Source organism: Halichoerus grypus, chromosome 6, assembly GCF_964656455.1.
Source record: "Halichoerus grypus chromosome 6, mHalGry1.hap1.1, whole genome shotgun sequence".
Lineage (NCBI taxonomy): Eukaryota > Metazoa > Chordata > Mammalia > Carnivora > Phocidae > Halichoerus > Halichoerus grypus.
Window position 1 is genome coordinate 177017539 of NC_135717.1, and position 9436 is coordinate 177026974.

Here is a 9436-nt window from a genome sequence, read left to right on the forward strand (position 1 = left end):
ACCCACCTTATTGGGACAACATGCCCTGGGGATAGATGAGGACTCTTCTTATCTTAGACCAAAATCTTAGACCTGCATGGTCCCAGCCTGGACAGAACCCCCTGACCACCCACCTATGGCTGAGCAACAGGGCGAGGAAGCATGAGGGGCAAGTGGGTGGTAAGCTGTGCATCTCATCAGCTGGGAGTCTGCATCTTCAGCAAAGTGTAGAAGCCAACTCTTGTCTGGTGACCCCCCCTAGTGCCTACACCGCATCAACAGACATTTATTGAGTGCCTATTAGTCACTCAGCTTAATTCAGCAAATTACCCTGCATTCTTGTAAACAGCAGACCTCTAAACAGCAACAGTGGAAGCCAGAAAAATTGGGTAATAATATCTTCAAAGTGCTAAGAAAAAATCATGGTTAGCCTATAATTCTGTGACCAGGAAAAGTACAAGGGGGAAATAAAAAGCTTTTAGAAGAAAAACGTCAACCAATCCTCACCAAAAGAACTCCCAAAAGATGTGCTTTATAAAAAAGGAAAATGGTCCCAGAATAAAAATACGAGACACAAAAAGAAAGGCTGATCACACTGGTGCAATAGAGATGAACAGGAACAAATAACAACATGACATCTGTGAGATTTCATAATAATACATCATTTATGAGATTTTAAAATATTAATACATGACCTACTCAATTGGGAAAAAAAAAACAAAAAGACTTTTAGACCGGGTTGCTGTTAGAGCTAGCAAATACCTTTGTTATTCAGAAGGGGTCAAGTCATTAAGTCAATTACCTTAAGCATTTATAATGATTCTTAGACAAGGCAGAATTTTAAGTGTAAATTCCAACAGTGTAAATGGGAAATCGTGGAAGGAGGAAAACTAAACCCATCTAAGAGAAAGTAAGACAAGAGAGAAACTAAGAAACAGAAAATTTGGTAAATAGGAAACACAAAATAAGATGGTAGTAATAGATCTCTGCACATCATTTATCCCAACAAATGTAAATGGAGAAAATTACATGTGTAGAATAGGAACATCATTAAAATGTATGACAAATGATAGGATTACAAGCTTTAAGCTAGATATACGATGGAGACAAAAGGAAACAGAAGTGGTCGAGGTGAACAGAAAAGAAAAACACGTTCCCAGCAAACACCTGCTGAAGGAAGCCGGGCAGATAAACCAAAAGCACACACTGGGAGGGCAATATAAGGTACTCAGGAAGAAATTAGCAAAATATGTGCGAAACCTCGCATGAGGAAAATCATACATCTTTACTGAAAAACAGAAACCTTTTGAAACATATTCCATGTTTATGGAGGGGAAGCTTCAACATATAAAGCTGTCAAATCTCCCACACCAAGTAAGAGATTCAGTGGAAATCCCAGCCCTGATTTCTATGGAAATTCTAACATTTATGGAAGAGCAGATGGACCAGGAGCTGCTGAGGCGCTCCAGAAGCCAAATTCCAGAGTCCCTGGTCCACAGTCACGGTCCATGCGGCTTGATGACAGGACACAAAGGAGACTGACGGAGCAGAACAGAGGCCACAGAGAGGGTGTGGGGCAGGACAAGTACTTATCCACGTGGATACAAATAAAAGGGAAAAAAAGAAAAGAAATTGCATCCCTACTTCATAGTGTGCGAGGTGTCCCACACCCTTTCCTGCAGAAGCCAGAGGTGCTTGGGAAAAGCCGGACAGGTGGCAACCCAGGTTCTGCCCTCAGAGATCTGATATGGTCTCGCGGGGCTGATGTCGAGGTTTGGACAGAGTAGTCCATAGTTGTCTGTCCCCTCACCTTCTCCAGCTTCTGAGGCACCTGCTTCTCTGGCTGGTGGCCTCTCCCTCCAACCTCCAAGCCTGCAAAGATGAAGCCCTCACACTGCGACACTCCACATCTTTTGTCTCCGCCTCCCGCTTCCGCTTTGGAGGAGCCTCGTGACTGCATTGGGCTCAGGAGACTCATCCAGGATAATCACCTTGTCTTAAAGACAGCTGATTAGCAGTCCTCATTCCGTCTGCAACCTCGGCTTCCCTTTTGCTTGTAAAGTGACCTGTTCATAGGTTCTGGGGACTAAGACACGGACACATAGGGGGGCACGGGGCATGGTCATCATTCTGCCTACCACCAGGTAAGCTGTATCCCCCTGCAGATCTCTCTCCCGTTTCCGAATCCCGGGGTGGGGGGGCTCCTCTTGGCCTGCCTCTCCCTCCTGAGGGGCCTCTGGGTGGTGGCAGAGTGGAGTCCTCTTGTGGAGAGCAGGGCTCAGCGATCACCACCAAGGGAGCTCACATGGTGGGTCAGGGATGCTTGGAAGCATGGCAGGGGCATGTGTAAAATGAGACCTCCTTCATCCCTGGGATGACGCCTCCTTCCATTCCTTGTTTTGGCTTGTGGAAGGGGTGGGGTGCAGGGAGATGAGGCCCCCCGCCAGGGGAAATGCAGGAGCAGTCACTGCCCAGCCAGGGAGGGCACAGGGGGAGTGGGGTGAGTGTGAAGGGAAGGCGGCCCCACACCAGGACCAGGCACGTGGGCGCTGTGAGGGTTAGGGCAGGACAAACAAGACCTTTCCTTCTAAGCACACTGCAATCAAGAGCCCAAAGCCTCACTCCTCACGTCTTGGTGTGGGTCACCTGAGACATTCATCCTACAAACTGCCACCTCCCACCACCCTAGGATAAGGTGTCAATCTGGTGCCAGATGCCTTCCAGGGTCACCATCCCAGATGACGGTCCATCCGCTACATGATGGTCCCATCCATGGGGAGTCGAGGGTGTCCGGGCCGGCCCTGGGAAGGCTGACCAAGTGAACAACCTTCGCAATACTTGAGTTCAATTTAGTGCTAATCGTCTCAATCGGGCGTTTCTCCTTAGGGAGCTCATGAGTGTTCCAAATGGGATCAAGGTTCTTTAGGAGAGAATTGTGTTTCCTCTTTTTATTCCACGCACCCCTTAGCCAGAGACAGGCAGCCTGGAGATAACAGAACCAGAAATGGAGAGGAAGCTCTCCTGATCACAGCCCTCCCACCAGCTGGAGCTGTGACTGTAGAAGAGCCTGGGCTTCTCTCTGCCTCACCTTCATGGTCTGCAACGTGGGCGGGGGGGGGGGGGACATGAGATCCTGCAGGACCCCCTCAGCTCCAAAATGGCAGACGATGCATTTGGATTTGGATGCACCACGCATCCAGGTGGACCAAGCGCTAGGTGGACCACACATTTGTTGGACCAGTCACTAACGAACACCGGGGCCTTGCTATCCAAGGTGAGATCCGTGGACCAGCAGCATCGGCATCACGTGGAAGCACGTGGTCATTCGAGATCTCCGTCCCCAGGCCTGCTGAATCAGAATCTGCCTGTAAACAACATCCCCAGGCAATCCACTGCACCGGGACCTCTGCATCCTGGCCCTGAGATTGTGCCCAATAGACGAGTCTGCCATGGTGCTTCTGATTCTGGGAAGGGGCCTGTGGCCACCAGCAAAGTGCTTTAGTCGCGGTGTCCAAAACAACAAAACCGCATTCTCTCCCAGTCCAGAGGTCGGGAGTCCGAGATTGAGGTGCTGGTAGAGTCGGCTCCTTCTGGGGGGCTGTGAGGGAGAATCTGCTCCAGGCCTCTCTCCTTGGCTTGTAGATGGGCCGGCTTATACCTGTGTCTCATCACGTGACCTTCTCTCTAGGCATCTCTGTGTCCAAATTCCTCCTTTTTATAAAGACGCCAGTCTAATAGGGCCCACCCTGCTCCAGTATGACCTCATTGTAACTAATCACATCGGCAATGACTCTATTTCCAAATAGGGTCATGTTCTGAGGTCCTGGGGATGAGGACATGAATCTGGGGAGCACACAAGTCAGCCTGGAACAGGACTATGAACCTGTGTTTCGTAAGCCTCCCACGGGAGTCTGCAGCCCAGGCAGGTTTGGGCTCCCCTGGCTGTGGCAGCGAGGCCCAGAGCGCTGGACAGGGGAGGGCTGTGTGGGCGGACAGGGCTGGTGTGCAAGGCTCGGATTTGCAGCTCCTTCCTCGGGGAGGGCAAGCGTGGGTGGCTGCTCAGTGCTGGTGGCCGTGACACATCATGTACATGCACAGCCCCGCTGGGGGCTGCTAAGTGCTTTCTTCTCTTTCCTTCTCTACTGTTCTGTTCCTAGAATATAAAACAAGTCGCCCAGAGGGGTCCCGGGGGGCCTTTCTGTTTGTCAGGGCCTGCTTGGAAAAGCCAGCACCGCATCCCGGATGCAGCTGGCAGTCCACCAAAGGGTTAAGTGGCCCTCCTACGGGAAGTGTGTGCTTGGCAGCCGTGGCCTCTGTTTGTCCGAGCGTGGGTCCTCACCCCGGGCCATTCCGCGCCTGCTCCCTTATCCGGAAGTCATCACATGTTTTAAGCCCTGATGTGTCTGGAAGCTTAGCTGACCCTCTGTGTAGGAGGAGAGCTCCTCCATCGAGAACAAGGCATCAGGACCACCCGGAGCAGCGGGAGGGAGGCATTCAGCACGTCCCGTTATCTGAGAGGCTGGCCCTGGTGCTGGTGTTGGGGGACGGGACCCTGAGGGGCTGCCAGGGCACCCTCGAGCCCCCGTGCACCTGCCGACATTCGCAGGAAATACACGTGTCCCCCATCCGCTGCTCCCCGCCCTGGGTGAGCTCCCACAGCCCGCCGGGATCCTCGGGCCCCGATCTCTGAGGCTCAACACTGAATCTTGGGTTGATTTTCTCCTGTGCTCGCAAATGCCGTTGGTAGCCAGCCCAATCAGCTCCCAAACAGGACTATCTTGTCAGCCCCGGGCGATCTTTATGGTTTCACAATTCCCAGAGACGTGTGCACAACACATGGTAATCAAGCCAAGGGCCTTCGGGGCGAATCAGCCGCAGCTCCCAGCCGCGTGGGCTTGAGCCTGCGGAACCCCAGGCTGGCGACGGCGTGGAGGAACGCGGCCCGCTGCACGGTCCGCACCGGCTGGGGGGGAGGAAAGCTTTCAAAGCAGCTGAACGGCCCTGGGAAGACGGCCAAGAGGAGAAGAGCTCCCTGTCGGAGACACGAGGCTTGACAGTCATTTTCCAGAACAGAGAATGTCAGGACCCATCACAAACACTCTTCTCTGTCGGGTGGGGGCCCTGCAGGCCTCCCAGTAACGCGCTGGCTTTCCCTGGCGGGGGAGCGCGTGCTGGGAGGGGACAAGCCCTCGTCTCTGGAATAACAGTCTGTAATGGAAACCCTCCCTCCCATCAAGGCAGAAGGCCTGCTCCAGGCTGGGGCAGGACAGTGGAGTCTGCCCGCTGCTCGGGGCTTCCCTCGGGGGTGGGGCAGGTGGGGGATGGGCTGCACTGAGCCCTCAGCGCCAGGGGCCCAGCTTCAGATCCACCCAAACCTCGTTTGCCGTGTCCTAACTAAGCGGCTTCATGTGGTGAGGCCATATCTGCCCGGACTCCTCTGGGTCTGCAGGAGCTGGTGGTCAGCTCGGTGCTTCGGGGCGTGGGAAGGGGGACAGCCCTCTGCCCAGCGACTGACGGTTTTCCTGAGGGACACGGTGCTGTTCTCCAGGGAGGCTCTCGTAGTTCTCCGTCCAGATGCGACAAGGTAGCGACTCGTGCCCGGGGGCAGATTTCATCGGTGTAACATGTATGTTACGGCCCATTTGGTGAAACCCGCACCTTTGCAGAGACGCACGTCGTGTGAGGAAGGGCCCGTGGCGGGTGGCCGGGAAGCAGACCCTGCCGTGGGCATTGGGACCACGCGTGCCGTCAGAGCTGAGCGAGCACCACCATCCGGCCGGGGGGAGGCCCAGTCCTCCTTTATATATATTCCCTATATGCATATAAAATCTATCTCAGGCTTTGGAAACCAGTGTGTGGCCAGGACCCATGGGAGAAGGGAAACACAGTGTTGAGCTCCAGTCGGCCGATATTATGTGAGGGCAATCGTCCTGGATAACCTGGGTGGGCCTGGTCCAATCAGGTGAAAGGCCTCGAGAGCACAGCGGAGGATTCCCTGAGGGAGAAAAAGAAATTCGGCCGGCCCCCAAGAGCTCCAGCATGCCCTTCCCAAAGCCTGCCCTGCGGGTCTGGGACTTGCCAGGTGGACCCCACGGCCACATAAGCCTACCGCGTGCCTGGAATCTCCCAGTGCGTCTCCCTTGGCTGTCCTCTGGCTGACCCTGAACGGAATGAAGGAGCAGGACTGGGATCCTTTTTCCCTGCATCTGCACCCCCATCTCCAAATGTGCTCAGGGCCTCAGACTTCACATGGATGAACGGACGCCTCCCTGCCCAGTCTGACCACCTCGCTGATGACCGAATCCCTCTCCGTCAGGTTGCCTGTCTGGGAACGAGGGAAGCCAGATGGGTGCAGCCCTTCCTTATGGACCCCACACCCTGCACCCCCAGCCCCTCGCACCCCCCCGGGTCATCCTGATGCACACCCCCGGAGGATGCCCTCATAGTCCTGCAACCCTTCCGGGCTGGATCTCCTCTAGCGGCTCTCCCGTTGGGGCCAGATCATGTGGGCAGAGATGGGAGGCTTCACTGCACCGCTCGGCAGTGGCTTCGTCAGGCCCTGGGGACAATCTGAAAACATCAGCGCCTCCCAAAGGCGTGGGTTTCCCGCTCCCAGCCCATATCCCACACAGACGGGCATGGACTCTGTTTCTCACGGGCTGATGAGGTCCCCGTGTGAGCGTAGCTTCCACAGTCTGAGAGGCCGGAGAACAGGGATCCTGGAGAGCCGGGCCATGAACACAGAGGTGTGCCGCAGGGTCAGCAGGGAAGACCCCTAGGGGATCCCTGTGCAGATCCACCCACGTGACCACAGGGGTGGACGAGCTGGCTGGTGGAAGCCGTGTCGGCAAAGTCATCCAAGGCCAAGCCGCGCACTCTAAGGTCCAGGAGGTTCAGGTTCAAAGGATGGGACCTTGAGAGGCGCCTGGGTTCTGAACAACGGTGATGCTTCTGAACCCGTGGCCTCAAAACCATACTGGTTCCTTAAGCACTGACCCATCTGTCACAGACGTGGTCCCGTTTGGGGCAAATCAGCGTCCCCCGCCATGGACAGCCCGCCGGGGACCCCGTAGTTGAACAAGCGGGGCTCCCTGCTCCTTGGAGAGCCCACTGCAGGGGTTGTGGGGTGTCCGTCAGACGCTGCTCACCAGGACTCCCAGAGGAGGTGCCTTTGGGGGAGGGTGTAGGAAATGGTTATTGCTTTCGATGGCATTCCATCAGGAACAAAGGGTAATCCCGGGATTGATGTCTTTGCTTTAATTGAGATATAAAGCCCAGAAAATTCACCTGTTTTAAAGTGCCTTTCTGTGGTTTTTCGTAAATTCATAAGATTGTGTGACCATCACCACCAATTGCAAGCATTTTCAGCACCTGGGATGGACGCCCAAGGTCATGGGCAGCCCTTCCCCGCCTCCCCCAGACCCTGGCAACCACTCGTGTACTTTCTGTCTCTTCTGCCTGCTTTGGACCTTTCATATATGTGACGTCACATGATGTGTGGTCTTTCCCGTCTAACACCCTTCTCTCAGCTCACTGTTTTCAAAGCTGGTCTGCACAGTAGCGCATGCTGCTCCTTCCTCCCCTTGAACGCCGGGAGCCGGGCCATCCCTGCTTACCCATCCATCGGTCGACGGACAGTTGGGCTGTTCCGCTCTTTGGCTGTTGTGAGCGTGTGGCTGTGAGCTCGTGGACGAGTTTTTGTGTGAACGTATGTGCTTGCTTCCCCTGCTGCATCCCCAGGAGTGAACTGTGGACTCACGTGGTCAGTCCTCGTCTACCACAGAGCGTCTTATCCCCCTGTCTCGAGAGGGCCAGCCGTAACCCTCTCCTTTTTGGTCTCACTGCTCGCGGCCACTGGTCTTCTGGGAGGCTGTTTTGTGTCTGACGGGAACGCCGCGTCCCCGCTGTGGGTGCCCGGCCAGGGCCTGGGTGTCGGGCTGCTTCCCTCCTCCTCCTCCAGGCATGTTGTTGTCCCCCCGTCTGCCCCCGGGTGACAGCCCGCGTGTGGGAAGCGAGCGAGCGAGCCGCGGTCTGGCCGCTGGGCTCAGCCCACCCCTCTAGCTTCTCTAGCCGAAGCTTCCTGGCGCTCCCGGGACACGCAGAGCCAGCGTCTGCCCCACAGATCTGCAATTCCTCCAACATGGGGCCCTGACCCTCCCCACGACTGTGCTGTCTGTCCCAGAAATTCGACCATCACCTCCTTGCCCTCTCTGTCCAGACGACCTCGATGTGCCGCCTCTCGGGTCCCGTCTTAAGCGTCCCTGGCCATACGGGGTGCCCCTCTGTGCGCCCCTCGGGCCCCGTCTCTCTCCACAGGTTCTCCTGGAGCGGGTATCAGAGGGCAGGGCGAGGACGGTGCCCACTGTAGGCAGGAAGCACCTCCTCAGTGCGTGAACAGAAATCCAGGCCCGCCTCTCTCTATCCCACCGGCACAGCCTCCCTCACCAGGGACCCACCTGCACTCAGCTAATCTACCCTCCGAAATGCAAACATCAGCAAAGCCCAGCCTGGTCAGCAAACCCTTTGTCCACAGAAAAAGTCCCAACCTCGACAGCGGGTCACCCCACTTGCTAGCCCTAGGAGGGGTGGCCTCACATCCCAGGCCGGCCCCTTCACTGGCGTGGGTTCACAGCCGCGTGCGTGGTCGGTGGGCAGCCTCCTGGTGTAGACAGCACCTGACACCACCCACGTGGACGAGGAGGGAGATGCAGTCTTGCCCGTCATGGGGTGGCTTCCTACTCATGAGAACGGCTTATGGTCACTGAGCTTTCACAAGATGCTCTTCTGTACCTGCTGAGCGCCCTTGTCCCCCAAACGTCCTCCCTCCTAGGGCACCTGGCTTGGCCTCCCTCGGGTGGCCAGGGGGCGCAGGGAGGGGATGGGACACCTCCCTCCTCCGGAGACGAGACCAGGTTGGTCTACACCCTAGTGATGGCGTGGGGAGGTCTGCCACCTGCCAGAGCTGGGGGAGGCATGGTCCCGTGGCGAAACAGCTCCCACACGCCCGGAAGGCGCTCACTGACGAGACAGGACACGGAAAAGCAGGAGACACGGGGCCGGGAGATGGGGGGATGGAGACAAGAGGCCCCTGGGGCAGCCGCCCTGGGAGGGAGAGGGGTCCAGGTTCCCACTCCGCTGTGTCTTCTCTGCTCGTGTGTGACATCCCCAACAGCACTTCGGTGCAGGGGAAAACACCCTACTGCCTCCAGACCCCACTGTCCGGCCCAGTGCTGGGCAGCCCCAGACCCAGGACCCTCTTGGCTGGAAATTCTGTCATCTGCAAAGGCCTCGGGGCCCCTGCTGGGGACTGGACATCACCCCAATAAACCAGGAGGAAGCATGTTCATGGAACCAGGACTGGAGCTTGGGAACGTCTGATGGTCCACCTTGAGCCCTTCCACTAACGTGCATCTACGTCCTCGCTGCACTTTGGCCGTGACTGATCGCGCAGGCCGGC